This window comes from Epinephelus fuscoguttatus, linkage group LG9 (genome assembly GCF_011397635.1).
Source record: "Epinephelus fuscoguttatus linkage group LG9, E.fuscoguttatus.final_Chr_v1".
Lineage (NCBI taxonomy): Eukaryota > Metazoa > Chordata > Actinopteri > Perciformes > Serranidae > Epinephelus > Epinephelus fuscoguttatus.
The window spans coordinates 43,242,309-43,263,692 of NC_064760.1; the positions used below are offsets into that span (position 1 = coordinate 43,242,309).

Genomic DNA, 21,384 nt, shown 5'->3' on the forward strand with positions numbered 1-21,384 from the left:
TCTGTGACTTTACATGGCACCTGCACTGTACATACAGTACTGTTCCGGAGTAGTACAACTGTTACGCCTGCTACTGCTCAGAGGGCAGATTCTTAGATCCACAGTGCCCTGCTGCCAGCTCCCATCAACTTGCCTCAACTTGTTTCTGTCCCTCTTATGTAGCCTAATTGGCTCCTCTCTCTCTTTGTGCATTTCTCCTTCAGTGTACAGCTCACACTCAGCTCAGTGCAGGATGCTCTTACTGGGATTCAAATCTTTTTTGTCTTTGACCTGATGTTTTCCTTTCCCACAATGTCACACTGATATATATATATATATATATATATATACATATACGTATATGTGTGTGTGTGTGTGTGTGTGTGTGTGTGTGTGTGTGTACATGTGTGCTGGCAGTAGACAAAATGTGGTTTTTGAAGTGAGGAGAAAGCAATACACTGATAATTATTTCAAGTTCTGACAATAAACAGTTGAGCTGACTGCCTTCTTCAGGATCAATCTAACAGTCACCTGACTGACATGTTAGTGTCTGGGTCAGTTGTTTTACATCCAATCACTCTGCTGAACATACATGTGTAAACTAAGTTGATAGAGAGGTCATTTTTTAGTCAAGAAAAACTTTCAACATCAATACTCTGTGTCCACATGTTCAAGAACCATCCGGCACAAAGTTCAGACACACAGTAAAAGTCAGTGTGTGTTTGTGTACCTGACAGAGAGGCAGAACAGGAATGACCTGTGTCTCATATTTGTACATGAGACAGCGACATGGGAGGAGCCCTGTGTCTGTTTACTGTTGTTAGACAGAGAAAACAAGTCAGCTCATGAGGTGAAATGTTAAACACAAACATCCTGTAAACACATGTTCTTCATGTGAAGTTGGGTTCCATAAAGTGAATGAAGGCCTGTGTGCAGCTACACGCTACAACTGCGCCATCTTGTGGTCACACATCATAATTCTGTGAACTGATGTTGGCAGGAGGAGCCGCTGCACTCCACAGTGTTCCAGTCTTACCATGACCAGCAGCTTGTATTTTAATGGCTTTTCATGGTCCATACAGAAGCAGGGTTTACCACTTATTAACACTATCTAACACTGCTCCAGTATGATCTTGTTGCGATTAGTTTCTAAGCTCAAAGTTCACACAGGTCATGTATGAAGGGAGAAGGTAACTGCAGCCTGGATGTAAATGTTTAAGTATGATTACCAACAGGCCTGACAACTGAATTTGAGTCAAGCCCCTGCCCCTCTGTTATTAACTGCCCGTGTGGCTGCTGCACACAAATCGGAGCAGCACCATGTCTCTCTTCATGAACAGCCAGGTAACAATAATGACAAACAACAACAAAATTGTTTGTCATTGTTAAATTAAACCAGTTTTTCATGGTTAGTTTTCAGGCATGGAAAATCCCAATGGGCATACAGCATATATACCTCACTGGTTCATAGTAAACTGCAGTGGCTGATAAATTCTGAAAAGGTCACCTCCACCAAGTGACTCAAACACCTCCACACAAGAACCCTTAAAGAGTTTTCAAAATTCATACATGTTATTCAAATGGTCTATAACAGTTAAAAATATTAGATAACATGAACAACTATCTCCCAAATCCAAAAACTAAAGTGACTGAGCTCAAATTTGTGATGTCACAGGGTATAAAGTCTGGAGTTGCTCCATAGACAACTCTGAGACAACCAGGATTTGTACCCAGGTTTATTGTGAACTCTGACTTATCCATCTCACTGTTAAAAAGCAGAGAAATAACTTCAGTTCTTTCTTAATCTGCAACATGTTAGTCTGGAGGTTTAAACTCATGTCCCCTCACAGAGTTGGTGATTAAGACTAAACTTCATCTCCATCAGGAAAAATTGATCTGAGTTCAGACTGTTTACTTACAGCACAGCTACACTCACAGATAACTGAGTCTCCTACTTGCCTGTCAAACAGCATCCCCCCATAAACTCCTCCAGAGACAAGCGGAGCTAACTGCCAACAGCCACTGTTGCAACCAACAGACTCCACAAATCCATTCAGCAACCAACGGCTGACGCTGCTCCAGTGTGAGTGTTTGGCTAGCAGAACATCCTGGTGTTGACTATTTAGTGGAGTTTCCCAGCCTGTCACTGATGCGGCATTTGAAGATAATTACAAGCATGACTACTCTCGGCTTTTGATGTCTGGTAGTCCGCCACTAACATTTTCATTCTGTCATGTCAGCGAATATGAATCACAGATTTCGTCTTAGTTTTTATCAAAATTTATGTTTAGCTTGTCATAACCTTGTTGTCATCATGGAAAAAAGCTGACAAAATTGACAAAAGTTTTCATCATAGTTTTCATCAATAAAAATTAACACTGGCTCCAACTCTGAACAGCAGTTCTGAATGCGCTAATTTTAGCCCATTGTTCCAAATTAGTCTGCGACGAGTTTGAGAGAGAGACTGAAAGATTAACAGATATAAAACAGAGGTAACCACTACCATTTTCATTGGCCTCCATGCTTCTCTCTACTGTTTACTAACCTGATTCCCAGCCTGTCTGTGATGTCAAACGTGATATACCAGTGAAAAAAACAGAAAGGTATGCTCATCTGCTGCAGAGTGGTGCACAGGGCTCTAGTCTACTGGCAGTGGGAGAGCAGTCTATTGCCTGTTTTTAACAGCTTAAAAAACCTGCCTACATGTGCTCATTTTGGTGGAAAAGGGGTAAATGAAAGGTGAAAGATGTGGTAGATGACACTGAAAGCACCAACAGGTATGTTTTGAGCATATGGGTACATTTGTACAAGTACAAGTTTGACACCTCCTCCTCTTGTTTCTGGCTTTGAGAGAAAGTAGCTCATGTTCATATATATTAATTAAACTTTCCTAGGCCATGGAAACATCCTGGATTTTTGTTATTTAGGGTGGTGTTCCCCTTTAAGGCTGGACTCAGGTCTGATTGGTGTGAGAACTGAAGCTGTATTTTAGTTTTACTTTATCCCTAAATGACGGTTAGCTTTCCATGCTAACACAAAACAACAAATCACTGACTCACTTTCACTCTTATAAATGAGGATTGTGTATCTTGTCTATCTGGCCCAAACTCGACCCAATATCAGCAGAGCTCCACTGCTGATTCACAGCTTCTCACTACACAAAACTGTGGAATAAAAATAATGCTGACATTTGGATTCCACATAGATATCCTGTCCATTTGTAATGAATGTGCCACAGTGCTGGTTATATGAACTTTGATGGATAGACTTGACCTTTGTGAGTACAGGCCTGATTAAAGCCAATATACCTGCATGAATCCACCCTATAAGAGTCAAATATGTTTTGGTGGGGCTGACATACATACATAATTTAGGATATATACGTATTTGAGCATACAAGCGTATTCATATGATTTTTCAAAGGAAAATCTGAAGTCTCCTCTGTGTTAATTTTGATAGCTGATCATATCTGGAGGACAGCAGCTGCAGGGGCTGTTTAGGAATTCTTTTCACAATCTTGCAGCATATCTCACCTTCTCACATGGTTAATTTCATTAATTAACCCCCAGGTTGGTCACTAACTGTACAGGAAGTAGCTCAAGCTAGCTCTATCTCGAGTAGCTATAACAGTAAAATGTTACTGTAACACTAATGCATGACTTTTAACAATCTATTAATGTCAGATCTAATATCAGTCAAAGGAGGCATTTTACTGTACAAGCAGTGCTTTTACTTTTGGTACTTTAAGTAGATTGAGGTGGACATACTTCTGTTCTTGTCCTTAATGAATGGTAAATTGATTCTGTTAATAATTATTTCACTGATAACAAACATGAAATGATAATTGTTAGCAGTAAATAATTGAGTTGTAAACCATCTATAATGTTCATAATAATGAGTTAATGATTAATAAGGAGTTCAAAAGGCACCAAGTAACATCCATTTGGCCCCATAAAATCTTTTATTGATGACGTATGAAGGAGTGATGAGGTGTGTACTGATAATAGAATTGTGCCTGATTGTTATACTGAACACAGTTTGAACAGAATGTCACTGTCAATATGCAACACTGCACCACATGAAAAAAGAATGATGGAATTACAAAGAAAATTTACACAACCACCCAGCAACAACAATTTCAATTTTAAAATAAATTACTGATACAATATTCAAATTGTGAGGGTAGGGGTACTTTAGAGCACTGGTTCCCAACCTGTGGGTCCAACCACTAGAGGTTGCCAAAGCTTTATGGTGGATAGCAAGGCTTTTTTTTTTTAATCTCAACATTAAATTAATTTCTGTGGAGAAAATTGTATTACATTTTTAAAGTTTGGGTTATTATTTAAGACAGCAGTTTCCAGCATTTTCCCTAAAGGGATAACCATTCTATCACTGTGTAAACTGACAACCCTGACTTATTTTACGCATATAATATAATAAATTCAATTTATAGCAATAACAGTAAAGAAGAAGTTATAAAATGTATACTCAACCCAGATAGTGAATAGTGAACTGTGCCCTTATCCTGTGAGATTTTTTTTTTAAAATTTCTATCTTAAATAATAATCCAAACATATACATACATACATATACACACACACACACACACACACACACACACACACACACACATGTGTGTATATATACATATATGTGTATATATATATATATATATATATATATATATATACACATATATGTATATATATATATATATATATATATATATATATGTAGCAATATTATAATGATCACACGTCATCATCACATTATTAATTATAATTTCATTACTATTAACTAAAGTTTAATTAACCATCACTTACCATTTATTAATGATAGTTGTTATAAACTATTACCTCGGATTTTAAAAACATGCCACGATAACTGCAAAGGATTCTTTGCTGTGGTTTGCTGGGTTCCTAACTTAAAGGTAGGATCTGGAGGATTTTCAAACAAAACAAAATATAGACATATACAAATGAAATCCTGCTTAATCATCACCTATGGGCTTCTACTCATGTGTGGTGGTGACTCTGTTTGCAGAGCTCCTGTCCTTTAACTGTATTTTGATGTTTTTGTGAGCTCGGACTGCTTTTGGGCAGAGATTTCCCCAGCCAATGAGAGAGCGCAGGTGCCGTGTCCAAGCGTGTCCGAGCGTGCACCAGCACGAGCTTTGCCTGAACCTCTTCTGTGAAGCCTTCTTCCGTACCTCCAGGCTCCGTACACCCGGGAGAGTTGAGCCTGATAGGAGGGGCCAAATTTGAATGTGTGTTTACAAACAGTAACTGGAAAATCCTCCAGACCCTACCTTTAAGCGGAAGAACTGAGTACTTCTTCCTGATAATCATTTTTTTCTAATTTCTTTTAACTAATCCCAAACTGTGTATTCATATATAGAAATTACAATATATGCAAATACTGCTTTGTTTTGAATATTTATTCAGCTCATCACTGAATCTCATCAACAGGAACATGACAAGTAACTTTGAACTGGAGTGAAATAATAATGAATGATGTGTTTCTCTCATGTCTAAACACTACATATAGACAAGACTAACTCAATTTAAAGCTGTAACATTATCACACTCACCATACATAATTATGGTTCAACGTAGTGTACATGGAATTGATGATAAGCCCCGCCCCCAAGAACAGTATTTCCAGGAATCCCCCTTTCTGATAGGTCAAGGGATTCCTGGGAAAACTGGACCCCAGGAGAGAGGAGAAGAAAAACAAGAGGTCAGTGAGCTCTTCCTCTTCTGATGTTATCCATCTATCATCACATCCACACCACTGGATCCCATTCTTCACATGCACAAGTTGAGCTGTGGTTGTACTTCCTGTATGTAGACTGCACATCAGAAGATCTGAAACTGTCACACACTTTTCTTTCCTTGTTCTTACAGTGCCATATCTATACACCAAAATCACTGCATTTGGTAGACAGAGGTCATAAACAGAATTCATTCATTTAAAAAGTTTCATGTTGAATTTAATAGTAACTCCTTAAAATAAAGTAATGACACATTAAGTAATTTACAAAATTATTAAAAATATTATCATAGAATATTTCAAACATACATCAAGAAAAAGTGTAAAATTCTCATTTTGAGACAATTTTGTTTTATTTTATGTCTATGTTCTTTAAATAAATTAATGTTACACAACAACAACTTCACTATGAATTAAAAAATGAGTAACCTTTGTGGAATGGTTCAGACTTATCTAAATTCCTGGCTGATAGTCATCCACAACGTGTCTCTGATTACAGTGTCGTTTCTGTTACATATCATTCTGCCTGTGTGAAGCAGACCTGAGCCCTGGAGAGCTGCTGCTAGATGCTGTTTCCTGACTGTGGATAGACGGCTATTAGTGTCCTCTGTCCCGAGCTACAGTGCTTCATCTCAGACTACCAACTGACCAGAGATGCAGCACTGCACCATGGGCCACAGGGATGGACCAGGGAGTCACCTGGAGAAAAACACAGTCAGTCAGTTTAGACACAATAACCCATGCAATTACAATTAGTAACACATAATTCTCTTCAAGACTGTTCTCACAGTTCTTTTTACTGAAATGCAGCATCTAATTTTCAAAATGCACTATTGCAGGTATGTCCAAAGTCTGGCCCGCCACACAATATGAGTTAATCAAACAAGATCAATTTGCATTTTTTCCATTCACCCTATGATATAGGATTGTCATACAGTTTGTAGAGATGCACTAAGAAGGAACTATGCAGGTGGAACTAATGTGTTTTCATAAGCAGGCAGTAAACAAAAACGCGAGGGTCATAAGGACAGAGGGATGTCGTATGCTGTAAAGCCCTGTGAGGCAAATTGTGATTTGTGATATTGGGCTTTATAAATAAAATTGATTGATTGATTGATTGATTGACAAGCAATGGAACGATAGCAGACGTGGCCACAGCAGAGGAGTGTTAAGTCGACAGCGAGAGCCGCTGCTTTGAAGGGTGGTTGAAAGTTGAATACTTTTTCACCTAAAGGCGAAACAGTTGCGTTTGTCTCATTTGTATGGAAACTTTTTTCTTATTTAAAAACCTGAATGATGACAGGAGCAGCTGGCTCCCAGGTATTTTCACATTATCTGATCCTGCCCCCATTAAAAAAAGTTTGGGCACTTAAGGCACTGGACTGGATTAACTCTTGTACCACAACACTGACAACATCTGTCTCCCAACAATAACTCTGTCACTCGTTGAACAAGAAACTAAAACAGCACTAACAGCAGGTGGCATTACATCTTATTCATTTATTCATCTATCTATCTATTTGGCACAAACTGAGATTACATTACAACAACAAAAAAAGGGCACAGAGTAAATTCCATGCACATAAAATTGAACTTAATACATTAACGGTCCAGTAGTGGCATCTAGTGGTGAGGCTGCAGATTGCAAATGAGCTGAAACTTTTCTTGTGTGCCAAGCGTGTAGCAGAACCACAGGGGCCAACACGAAAACACAAAAATGTCAGTGTTTGATTTGTCCATTCTGAGCTACTGTAGAATATAAACATCTATTCTAAGTTAACCAAACACAACAATTCTTGGTTGATTATACACTAATGAAAACTAAGTTAAAAACTATATACCTACAACAGATGTCCCTAAATCCTACAAACTAGACTCAGTTAGGGTCCTATGAATCCTATTTCAATATTGTAGATAAGCATATGCACGTAGTATGATATATCACAGTATACCTTAAAACCGGTATATTGCTGCAATCCTTATCCCTGTAATGCAAAACAACACTAGACATACAAGTAGAGGATTATGACAGAGAGAGAAATATAACTGTGCTAATCAGTCCTGTCTTCTGAATCTTTTTGCATGCCTGATCCATCTCTTGTGCAGATATGTGCTGGCATCCAACATTCATTGTGTCATTGTTTGTTCAATACAATGACAAAATGTCCTCGTTTACACCTCACTCCCCCCTTTCCTTACCTGTCACAAGTCTTTCAGAGAGGTGATCAAGGAATGAAATGTGTTACATATCCCAGCTCAGCAAATGCTTGTTAAGTTTTTCTTAATTATTTTCCTAAATTTAGAAACTGCAGAATGTAGCAGACTGCAGTCTAATTTATGTTCATTTCGTGTTATGTTTTACAGTTTTTACAATAGCATATAATATGTAAAAATGTGCAAACTGGACAGTAAATACACAGAGGTCTGGTGGTGGTAGAGTTCGAATGAGAAACCAGTTTGGAGTTTGAAAGATGTGGTCATTGAATGCATTTCGGGTCATAGCAATGAAGTAATGTACAGTTTAGTCCACAGTGACTTGTGTTGTGCAGACTGTGTGAAAAAGTAAACTCAGTATTGAGCCAAACCTGTAGTTCCATCTGTTTGACTTTACATCATGTACATCATACAAGCTGTCTTCCCAGTTAACAGAGAGCTATTATACAGAAGTCACTGACACTCAGATGAGCCATTGTTAGCTTATATGAATCAGAATGAAGTAGATTCACAATTAAAGCTAGCATCAGTGATGCAAGTGACATTAGTCTCAGAATGCTGAGGTATGATAATGGCAGGATCTGTGTGTGTGTGTGTGTGTGTGTGTGTGTGTGTAAGAGAGAGACAGAGGACAGCACAAACATTTCGGTTGGGGAGGGGTAAACAGGAAATGGTTTTAACCCCCAGTAGACCAACATAATACCAACGTCCTGTCATGCTGCTGCTCCCTCAGACATTCTACACACATACATACACACTCTCACAAATACAGCTTTAGAAAATGATTCTGTGTGTTTGTGTGTGTGTGTGTGTGTGTGTGTGTGTGTGTGTGTGTGTGTGTGTGTGTGATACACACCTCTCTACTATATGCTCATCTCTGACATCTGAAATACAACACACATACTTAGTTCAAAGAGAGCCACTACAACAGCAGACAACTGACCATCTACAGATACACACACTTTGTCACATATTAATATGAAAAATGCATTTAACTTTTCACATTTGATTTATTGCACCACCTTTATTTTTGTGCAAATTTATTGGCTTCAACTGTGTCAACATACCATCAAACATTAGCATATTACCTTCTGTCTATGACAACTTTGTAATTAAAAGCCTCTGGGCTCCAGTTTCAGACATATTTAAATATTTAAATTGCTTTGAGGTGTAGGGCAAATATCACAACACTACTGGTGCAAATTTTAATTTGAAAATTTTAAATGACATGAGATTAAGTAGGTACTCCACCATCTAGGAGTAGTTTTATTCTGCACTTTTTCAGCAGTGGGGTGAGTCAGTATATTGATCAGTTTCATCAACTGTTTTGCTGTATTTTGCTGTAGAAAATAGTTTTGTTCCAACCATTAATTTCATGACGGCCAAAATAATGAAGAACATGGCCATGGTTTGTTCTACCTTGGGTAGGGGTAACTGAAAAACTAAAGCCCTTTTGAAGATTTGCCCAGACTAACTGTGGCCCCCAACTTTGGGATCAAAATTGTGCCCCTCGTGGAACTACACCTTGCTAACACACTTTTTCTTATTGTTTGTTCTAGAGTTATGGCAAGGCTCTATAAAACAGCTAAGACTCTGGGGTTGATTGCACAAAACACCTTAAGTTAAGATTTTCCTTAAAGCCCCTAGTTAAGGTTTACTCATAATAAAATCGATTGCACAAAACTTCCATTAGGCTTCTCTTTAAGCTTTCCTGAAAATGTTCACTTAAGTATTCATGGTATTTTCCTTGTCTTGGTCTTATAGCCTACTTGAAGACCATTGCACAAAAGACCCTAGCAACCAAAGCAATGTAGAAAAACAAAACAAACAAAAAAAAAATTAAGGTACCTCTGACTCTATCTTAACTGCAACATGACCGGTGACTGGTGGTGATAAATGAAAAAAAAAACTGTGTGTTCTGAAACCAGCAGAACCCAGTGGATACAATTTTGATTTTACACTTTAGATTTGACTGAATTAATTGTTGCAATTTCTTCCTCCAATCATTCTCTGTTTTCTGGTACTTGGGGATCAAATTTATTTTGTAATATGATTGTATTCCTCCAGAGGTCTAATCTTTTCCTCCTCTGACCAATATGGTTCTCTTGTCTTCTTTTCTTCTTTCTTTTCTAACTATAAGACAACATTGTGAGAGAACAACAGGAATTACAATTGTGAATCCAAGCAAACAAACACTCTCCATGGAAACTTGTACCACTGTAAAATCTCTTTCAACACAGTAAATGAGTAAATAAGTTTTTCCTTAACTAAGGAAACCTTTTAAGGGATTTTGTGCAATTGTGTAAGTCCCTCAGCTAAGGAAAAATAAAAACAGTAAGTGTCATACTTAAGGAGAGAACTTAAGATGTTTTGTGCAACTGGTCTCTGGACTTGAAAGGCTGAGGGGGGCAGTGGTGGAAATAGCTCCTTGTGATCTCAGGAGATGAAATGTTCTGAAAGATAAGAAGCCTCTGTGGGAACATTTCTGTATTCATATCAAATATACTTATAGGATATAGTTATTAAACCTCTTCCTTTTTCTGAAACCAACAAAAGCTGAAGTGTGACACAAACAACACTCTGTTGGGTCTTGAAGTTGTTTTCTTACCCCAAGTGCAGACTGTTGGATCTCCATCTATGAGCTCCATTATCTCAACAGCAATACCTGGTAGGAGATAAACACACATTCTTAATTAAACTATACAGTTGCAGTGTTCTCAGTGGCTTTAATGTTGTCTGAGCACCATCACTGACACTCAAGCAGTTATTGTATATGCCACTGAGTGCATGCAGGAGAGAGAGGAGACACACACACAGAGAGAGAGAGAGAGAGAGAGAGAGAGAGAGAGACATATAAAGATAGAGGGAGTGGAGGAGAAGTGGTGTTTTCCAAGAATGCTGTGACTCTGCTCGGCTGGAAACTCCCAGTCTGCCCATATAAGGCCTGAGCCAGCCTTTTATTTTGGGGATCATGGAAAATGGGATTGCTGCTTTGGATAAACATTCCCTCTTCCAGTCTGTGATCGCTCCCACTGATAGTCTGCCCCCCCATCCCACCCCCACCTCCTTCTTCCAGCTGGCTACATTCATTCCCTTTTCTAGTCACAGTGGGGAGAGACTCACTTAAAAGGCAGCAGAGAGAGAGGAGGCCTTTATCTCACTCTGTCCTTCTCCCTCTGCTCTGGGCCCAACAAGCCCATATTAAGAAGTAAGACCTGCTCTCTCTCCCTCTCCCTCTCTCTCTGTCTCACACACCACACACACACACACACACACACACACACAAACAGACACACTCTCATACACACACATACACATGTACACACACAGCGCACAAAAAGTCACAATCCCACACTAGGTCATGTCTCGAGGTCTGTCCGCAGGAAGTGTTGCCCTCATTAAACCAAACCAACAAACAAATCTGCCCTCTCCCAGCCTGATTCTGTGTGTGTGTGTGTGTGTGTGTGTGTGTGTGTGTGTGTGTGTGTGTGTGATACATGACTTCAAGCCTCAAGCCTGCATCCTGTTCCAAAGTTTCAGACCTACTAAATTTCTTCCTTATTACAATTATCATCATCATCATCATCATCATCATCATCATCATCTTCGTCATCATCTGTGTCAGCTTCAGCTTGTTCCTGTAAGGATTTTTAGCATACTGTGCCAAGATGTTTAGTTTGTATAGCTTTGGTTAAAACTGGATTCAGTTTAAGTATGGAAAGTGTGAAAATATGATACATGAAGAAGTTCAGCCTGTAGCTCCATCAGTACTGTTAGTGAATTCTTAGCAGTATATTATCTTCAAGCAAGATGTTCTCATGTTCTGTTCATACGTTTTCCTATGAAAAGTAATGTGCCAAAATTCGTACATATCCCACATAATGATGAGCAAGTAATTTGTGCATAACCCATGTAATCAGAAGGCTGTGATCACATGACCAATGTGCTGACAGGGGTAAAGAATCAACTGGAAAGTGGTCTGACAAGGAGAGAGGTTGGGGTGGTGGATGGGTCACAATACACAAGACTTTCGCCTGGGACTTTCCCCTAGAGTTGTGTTTTCAAATCTGTGTAACTTTTACCCATGTTAAGGTATATCTGCACCATGTTTCTTTTCCTAAACCTAACCACAGTAACTTTACTTGCCCAAACTGAGCCTCCCTAAGTTAACGTTAAGTGTGTAACTTTACATGAAGTATGTACCATAATTTGTGGAGCGCTAACTCATAGGATGCCATATGAACCGTTGTATGAGGATACGTTGCCTCAAGGCCAAATCTCAAGAGGAGCCCAATACAGAGGAGCATCAAGTTGAAGACTGAATAAAAAGTAGGCTGAGACCATGGCAGCATGAATATTTGACCAGCATCCAGCAGTGGTGCTCCCAGAAAATTTTTATAGATAGATTAGATAGATTTTCCCAGATGGGGCCACTGAAAATCTTGTCATGGCACATCAAAACCAAAAGCCACAACTGAATTGCATTCTGACATACGTTTGTTACTTATTTTACAGTTATTATTACTAATTATCTGATGTGCATAGACTAATACCAGTACAGTTGACATTTTGAGTTCACAACAATCCTGTTTTAATGTGATACATATCTGTACATGTTAGACAAGTCATTGTTCTCCTTATCGGCTCGTTGTCCTTTTCCTTAAAAAGACAAATAGCTTTAATTTGAAGGAGTGCATTAATTGTAAGGAACAAACCTTTTACTGGGAACAAGATTTCTCCAGTTTAGGGAGACTTGTGGGTACCCATAGAACCCGTTTTCATTCATATGACTTTCTCATATCTTTAAAAGACAAATCTACAGCTTTAATTTGAATGAGTACATGGACTGTAAGGAACAAACCATTTACTGGGAGCAAGCTTTCTCCAGTTTAGGGAGACTTGTGGTACCCATAGGATCCCTTTTCATTCACATAACTTAAGGGGAGAGTTCAGTGGGCCCCCTTTGGAAACGGAAATGCCAGTTTTTCTCAAAATATCAACGTATTTTCACAGTACAGTTTGTATGACATCCTACGAATTTGCACCCCACAAATGACAAAATTACATAACATACAGTTACGTAGCTAACCTAAAGTTATTGAGGTTACATTTAGGCAATGAAAATTGCTGTGGTTAGGCATAGGAAAAGGAACATGATGAGGGTGTACCTTAAAATGACCCAAAGTTCACATGGATCAAAACATGCGACTCCAGGGGAAATCCAATAAAATTGGATTTAAAAATCTGACATTAAGTAATAAGCTATGATGTATTGTTTCCTGACGTACTGGACATAGTCAAAATGGAAATCTGGTACTTAACAAATTCTGGGGATTATTTTATTATTTATTATTAGACTTCACTTCTTGTGTGAACTTTCTTATGGCCCTTTTACACTGTCTCTTCAAGGCAGGAATTACCCACCATCATTTCACACTAGCTGTTCAGTATAGAAGGCACAATTGTGGAATGGAGGGACAGAGTTGTCTTGCCTTTAAGTCGGCTCTGGAAGTAGTAACAGCATAGAAACAAAACCTATATAAAAGGCACAGCTGACAGGACGGGATCATGAGTGGCATGGATGTGATGTTTTGATGATGTGTGTGTGATTCACTGTGGGAGATTTAAAAAGCAGCTGATGGCAGTCAGCAGTGAACTCAAAGCAATAGAACAGAAGACAAAAACGTCTTATAATTGGGAAAGCAATGAGGTCTGAGAGCTCCTTACCCTTCAAGCAGAAGACGAGATCAGAGATGGTACAGAGATGGTAAATGATTGTTATTGACATGTTAATGCCATTGTTAGGGCTTATAAAGTGCTGCCAACATGTATGTTATCTGTCACACCAGAAGCTGACGTTGATGTGTTACATGTCACACCTGTCTTGCCTCTTATACTTCTACAATACTGGCGTGCTATCTAAAATCAAACACTGAAATTGCATGGTTCTGTGTAAAAATGCAAAGGCGGCATAATAAAGGGACTTCGTAGTGGCTCTATAGCTCCATCTCTGTGTAAGAAGGGCTACAAACACCTGACGCACCTTTATTTATCCAGTGAAATAAAACACAGGGTCACAACATGACAACATCTTTCACCAGCTGCAAGCAATCATATACAACTGGGCTAAAAACAACAGCTCTATAGCCTGACCATATCAAAGATATTCAGAGGAATCAGTGCATCCACCCCACACTTGGTCAAGAAGAGCCAATAGAGCTGCTTGCTCTCATTCTTTTGCCATCGAATAATAATTTGCAAATCTGCTCAGATTTCCTTTCATATAAAATCTCTTTCTGCTGGTAAGCAGAGACAAAAGCTTGGTTCACTCGGTGGCTCTGGAGCTGAGAGGGGCCCTGGAATCCCTGGTCAAGACATTTATCATGTCAGAGCAGCTGGTAAGCTGCTCGAGGGGCAGCTGCTGGTAAAATGGAGCTTTCCTTTCTTCAGTGGAGGTAATTAAAGTGCAATGCTATCACAGAACAGACAGTTACCAAGGTTAAAGGGTGACAGCTGAACTCATTCTGATTATCCTCAGTCACCCTTTAGTTTTCTCTCACAGCTAAAAAACAGTTCCACTACAGACAGGCAGCAAAGGAGTGAGAGAATGCTTGATGATGGGAGTCAGCACAGCCAACGTATAAATACTGCCTAGTTGACTCATAATGGTTTACTATAATATAAAATCACTCCATACCTAAGTAAATAAAACAAACATAAAAAAGCTAAAAACTGAAATGTTTCATTACTTAATGGCAAGCCAAAATCTGCCAAAGATTTGAATCATCAGAATCAGAACATGAACTCTCTGTGATGGAAAAGGGTCACTGTTCAGACTAGTCACAGTCTGACTACAGGCTACAGTGTGTGTGTGTGTGTGTGTGTGTGTGTGTGTGTGTGTGTGTGTGTGTGTGTGCGCGTGTGTGCGTGCACATGGGTGTGTGTGTGTGTGTGTGTGTGTGTGTGCACATGGGTGTGTGTTTAGACAGGCTGTGATAACAGTCAAAGCCATCTCTCCTGTTGAGCCAAACATTGCCTAATATGGTCTTCTTTCTCTTTCCCCTTGGCTCTGTAAATCACACACAGGAAGCCCTCTCTCCATTTTATTCTGTCTGTCTGAGTGTCACACTAAATCTCTCCCTCTCTCTCTCTCTCTCTCTCTCTCTCTCTCTCTCTCTCTCTCTTTCAAACACAGACACAGACACACACAGACACACAGACACACACACACACACACACATACACACACACACACACAGCTGAATGTCACCTGTGTGATATGAATTCAGTTTTGTCGTTAATGAAAAGCTTCAGAAAAACCTCACATGTGTGGAGAGTCACCAGAAAAGTTGGAGTCAGATTTACAACTCTGCTGATTAAAGAGCTAAACACTGTGTCAGAGTACAACACATAAAAGTGATGGTTAAAGTGGGTCTTAAAATCAATTACCAAAAATGGCAATGCTGCAGTGTGCAGTGAGTCAAACATTGGAGGCTGATCAGAGCAGCTACAGCAGGGACTTGTTGGTGATGCCCTGAAGGGCTGTAATGATGTTTTAGGGGGTGATGAAAAGAATTTAGTGTTATGAGGAGCTTGGGGAGGCGTCCTGGGGGAACCTAGTGGTACAAAAAGGAACCTTTTCCCAACAAAATTACTGCATATATGTGTTTTCTTTTTTTTTTTTTTTAAATCAGGAATACCCATTAAGAAAGCAATTGACTCATTTCCCACTGCCAGCAGATCAGATAAATTTGCCTTTCTGATTTTTTTTTTTTTTTTTTTTTTTAACCAGTGCATCATGTTCAGTGTTACAGACAGGCCAGAGAACAGGTTAGTTAACAGTTGTGGCAGTGCACAGGCTGTTCTCACAAATTTTTCATATGTTTTCCTATGAAAATCGATGCACCCTAATTCGTACATACATATTTTGAAAGTCTGCGATCACGTAACCAATGTGCTGATAGCAGTAAACAAGGAAGCAGTCCCAAGTGCTTGTAAGGAGGAAGGTTGGGATGGATCTGTGTTTGAATCTCTGTGAACTCTGAGTCATTTTAAGGAATGTCCGGCCAGGTTTCTTTTCCTAAAACTAACCACAGTAGCTTTTATTGCATAAACCTAACCTCCGTAAGTTTTCATTAATTACTCAATTGTACGTGAAGGACATAATTTCATTCATGGGGCACAAATTCAGAGGATATCAAACAAACTGTTCTATGAGAATACGTTGCAGTGCGTCATTGTATCATACAGTCAAAGGGACTAAAATTAGCAGGTTAGGTTAATTGGTGATCCTAAATTGTCCATAGGTGTGAATGTGAGCGTGATGGGTTGTCTGTCCCTATATGTTAGCCCTGCCAAGTCTGGCGACCTGTCAAGGATGTAAGCCGCCTCTTGCCTAATGTCAGCTCCAGCCCAACAGGATAAGCGGTTACGGAAAATGACTGAATGAATGAATATCGTAATTCGCTGTTATCAAGTGGTATTGCCAACAATGGCTAACCTGGGTTGAACTGGTATTGCTAACAACATCTTGATTTTCCAACATGTTGTATTCGAAGGTGGCCAAAAAATCGGACTGTCACTGGACGATAGGGTGAATAAGAAAAAATCTACGGTGGAGCAGGAAAAAACGCTTTTTGGTTTACAGTTACTGCTCACAACTCATGCCTACAGGGTGCTGGAGCTGCTGTCATGAAGGGTGGTGTTCTACAACAGCAAACCCTTAACATACTGAAAAGCAAGATGGTACATACTGTATACATAACACATGCTACAGACTCGCTTTTGTTATCGTAACCAAAACGTTAAAGACAACACAGGTTCTTCTACACTGATCTCAAGTCACTCCATCCAGTCCACAAGTAGTCCAGTCCAAAGGAAATGAAAGGTTAGGTACATAGGCCTTTCAAGACCATCAGGGGTTTTGCCAGCAGGAAAAAGGCACACAGATCTTTTTCTGTTCTTCAAAGCTTCTTGCATGAAGTCTTACATCAGTGGAAAAACCAAAATGGTCACTAAGGTAGTTTACTTTGTGTTTATAGGTTCACATAGAAGCACAGTGAGATTTGTGTGATTTGAATAAAGAAAAAAAAGTCAAAGCATAACAAAGTGCAGGGCTCCTGCATGTGTGTCCGGCAGTCAGTTTGGATGGAACACCCCCCCCACCCCCCCACCCCTTCTTGCATGTGAAATCGACCCTGAGAATTTGGTCTCTTGGTCCCAGAGGGGGACTGGTGTGAGTGTGTGTTTGTAGGGGGTTATGTGAAAGTCCTCCTAACCCAGTGCCCCTAAGACGTTTGACTGCTCAGTCAATAAATAGAGCATTTCCTCCTCTCCTCCCTCTGTGCACTTTCTCATGTCCATCCCAGTCCTCAGCAGGACAGCAGCTCCTGACTGCTGGGGGATTGCAACACAGATTTTATAAGCTATATCTGGATATGGGAACCCTGATATGACACATTGTCACATTTCCATTAACCTCCTCAAGGCTCACCAGCCAGACTGTCTTTAATGCCACTTCAGAGGGAATATAGGGGGAAATCAGGATTAAAAACAATAATCAGTGACAGTCACAGAAACAGAGCTGCTATTGAAAGTAGTGTATGTAACAATGGTTATTCTCTCTGATTTACAGAATACTCAAAGTTTCAAATTAAAGTCAGAGGAATAAACTAAAAAAAAATGTATTGTTGCACTGAATGTGCTGTCAAGTCCTGTCAAAACACACTTGTGTGGGGCTTGTACTGCTATCTGTGTAAGGCTCATTTACAGTTCTAAAGGAATACTGGCCCTGAATGTGAAAAAAACATTTTGTCAAATGCCCCAGGTGACTGAAGAATCCAAAAACAACAAACATTCTTCACAAATTGAAGTAACAGGGTCCACATTTAACAAAAACCTTGTCAAAACATACATTTACAAACTCTCACACAACTCCTGCAGTATAATCCAAGTCTCTTTTATGCTCAGTGCTTCCCAAACACATGCGTTGCTGTAAGCCCTTTCCAACAGCAACTAAAAGTAAAACTTATCTATGCTTTCACTTTCAGTCCCTGTTGGAACGGGCTGACAGCAAGGTAATGCAATGTGTTTGGGAAGTACTGAGCATACAACTGTATAATGAGACTTGGATTATATTGCAGTTTGTAAACAGATGTTTTGATATCTTTTCACTGTTAAACATGGTCCCTGTTTACTTCATTTTATTAAGAATGTTTGTCATTTTTGGATTCTTCGTGTGAAGGCAGGCGAGAAAGACAATGTTTTCTTCATGAATACATCCTAACATGGGATGAGTAATTATATACAAATGGTCATTTAGGGTTGAACTATTCCTTTACACCTTATAGTCAGGACATTTCTGCAGTGTGATGACAGCTTTGCTTGACCTCAGTGCTTAAAAAGACAGTTTGAAGGTTAAGATTCAATTTAGAGGTTCAGGTTGGAATTATGTTTAGATTAGGCTTTCAGTAGTGATGGTTAAGGGTAGTGTTAGGGGCTGGAGAATGCATTATATCAGTGAGGGTCCTCACAAGGTTAGTAAGACAAATGTGTGTGCCTATATTTGTACATGCTACATAGTGAGGACCTCAATGCGTATTTCACACAGTGAGGACATTTTTGGAAAGTGAGGACATTTTGGCCGGTCCTCACTTCTGTAAAGGCCTGTTTGAGGGTAAAGACTTGTTTATAGGGTTAAGGTTACAATTAGGCTTAGGATAGAGTTAGTGTAAGGGTTGGCTTAGGCATTTAGTTGTCAAAGTTAAGGATAAGGTAAGGGGCTAGAGAATGCATTATGTCAATGAGGGTCCTTGCAAAGACAGAAGTACAAGAATTTGTGTGTGTGTGTGTGTGTGTGTGTGTGTGTGTGTGTGTGTGTGTGCGCGCGCGCGTGTGTGTGCGCGCGCACATGCGCATGAATGTGTATGTGTGTGTGAGTGAGTGGTGCTCCTACCCGGTCTGTCTCTTCCACACCTCCTGATTGTCCTCCTTGTTCCTCTGTCTGAGCGCAAGGACACACAGCAGTGTTCTGAAGGGAAAGAAATGAATAATGAGTACATGTACAGCATGTCTGTTTATGAATCACTAACAGTTTCCTCTTTGTTTAATACCTTGTTGTACACATTGTCTGTGGTGTAAATTTGCTCCTAGTCATTGATGCTTTGTGACATGAGGTGCTGTGTGAGACTGATGTCAGCCATACTGTAGAAGGATCATATCCGATTATTGCCATTTTATCCCATTCAAGGACAGAACCTCACCCCACACCGCCCTCCCCTCTCCCAGGATGCAAGCTGATCCCTTTTCCACCAAGTGAGGTGAATTTGGAGGATCTAAATCAGCAGCTAACCTTTTTGACCTGTTACACCTTAAAACAAAGCAAAGTGGACTTTCTACTTCAACTCCTTGTCACAGGTTGCATGTGTGTTTGTACAGTAGAAAGCTGTTTCTTTTGTTGAGTTCCAACCCCCAGGCTAGACTATAACTGCTCACTTTGAATGATAGTGTGTACATGGGTCTATGTGTGTTAGCCCTGTAAATATATTGGTGGAGACAATGAAATTATGTTTTTATTTAGACAAAAAGAAAGTCCATTCCAGGCTGGTTCAATGGGAACAAGTGAAAATGTCGTTTTGATGCAACTGACTGAGTGAAGTGATCCAGAATGCAAGAGTTACAGTCCTGTGACAATCTCAGTAAGAACTGTAGCAACTCATTTGACTCAGTAACACACCCTCATATAGACAGAAAGTGGGCCTTTACAAATGTTTATGTACCATACCAGATTTTACTCTTAGTTGTACATGACATCTGAACATTTATAAAAGCATACTACAATGTTTTAAATGCTTGTTTTTGTCCCTCCACATTTCTTTTTTTTTCACTTAATCTATGATTCAGAAAAACTTGCTTGACTTAAGTCATTCGTCTCAAGGCCCCTGCAGTCTCTGTGATGACAGCAGTCTTATGTGTTTGCTGCATGTCACACTGTGGGTTGATGATGGGTTTCATAAAAACTTCATTGCAGTCTATGTCAGACTGTAAGAGTTAGTTTTGAAGCATGTTGGACTGTGCACTGAATGTCCACTGAATCCTGTAACTATGAAAAAGATATAAAGCTGAGACTGGTCATTAACTCAAGTCATCCATTAAAAAAATGGCATGTAGCATGAATAACTACAACATCTTTATGTATATGGCTGCTTACACCGTTGGCATTGGCCAGAGCATCATGGCATAATTTCATGCTGTATTAAATTGGTTGTGTTATACACCTGAGTTGTAACAGAGGTCACATTGATATTCTGACACTGTTTAAATCTCTAATTTAGCCAGCAGCAGATGTGTTTCACAGTGAGCTCTGTTTTGGACTGACAAATCATTTCACTGGAGTGCTCTTATTTGTTATCAAGTCCTCTCTCATATGATTTCTTGGTGTCATAATGCTGTGCCAACCCTTCTAATAAATTTGCAAAAATTTTACTTTGACATCATCTAAGGATGGCCTAAGTCAAGCGATGCATTTAAAATGAAATAAAACTGTGTTTTGAAAAAAATGATTGGTAGTGGTGTAATACACAGTCTACATGATTTATAGTAGAGTACTAAAAGGTTGAAAAACACTGGTAAGAGTCATGTCTGTGACCATACCTGATTGAGTCTCCTGCTGCAGGTCAGCTGAGGTGCTGCTGTGCTTGGAGCTGCTTCACTGCTTCACCACTGGACTCATGAGCTTTTCTTGAAGTTTGTCATCTCCACTGGCAGGTTAATTCTTGACTTGGCTGTCTGTTGTCAGGCTGCTTTTGCAGCAGTGATCAGCTGAGGGGGAAGTTTGCCCACTAGTCCTTTCACACTAAGATGAAGTTCAAATCAGACTGAACTAGGATTGCTCATCAGTGTAGGACACCCTCTGCTCTGTATGTGTGTGCGTGTGTGTGTGTGTCTCTCTCTCTTATGAAGCAGATGGACTGCCAAGCCATGCATTCCACTGTTACCTTGTATGGTCACTGGGGGGCGGGCCTTACACCAGGGAATGGCCCCTCTAAACATGACTGATTGGCTGATGTCAGAGGGACCAAGAAGTGACCTGTAAAGTCTGCCTGGGAAAGATGGAGGGACAGGAGACACAGACGGATAAACAGAGGAGAGGAGGGAATGAGAAAGATGGAAAGAAAGGGGCAGATTTAGGAGTGGAGGAGGAGAAGTAAAATGAGACAGAAGCTGAGAAACAAAGGGGATGTGAAGAGGGAAGGGGAGGGGGCAGGGAAAGAGAAGAGGAAAGAAATGGGAAAGGAAGAAGAGAAAAATGAGAAGAAGGGAAGAAAGAGTGAACAGAGAAATGGAAAAAAGAAGGAGTGTGTGTGTGTGTGTGTGTGTGTGTGTGTGTGTGTGTGTGTGTGTGTGTGTGTGGCGGGGGTT

General features: G+C 39.8%; 1 long non-coding RNA gene across 1 annotated transcript; it reads right to left on the reverse strand.

Annotated features, from left to right (window-relative positions):
- Nucleotides 1-5,398: 5,398 nt before the first annotated feature.
- On the reverse strand, nucleotides 5,399-20,877 carry LOC125894717 (uncharacterized). The gene is made up of 5 exons (XR_007450090.1): nucleotides 20,617-20,877; nucleotides 18,920-18,994; nucleotides 10,574-10,630; nucleotides 8,822-8,849; nucleotides 5,399-6,450 (listed from the first exon to the last, which is right to left on the reverse strand). It is a non-coding gene; the product is annotated as an uncharacterized LOC125894717 (long non-coding RNA).
- Nucleotides 20,878-21,384: the final 507 nt, after the last annotated feature.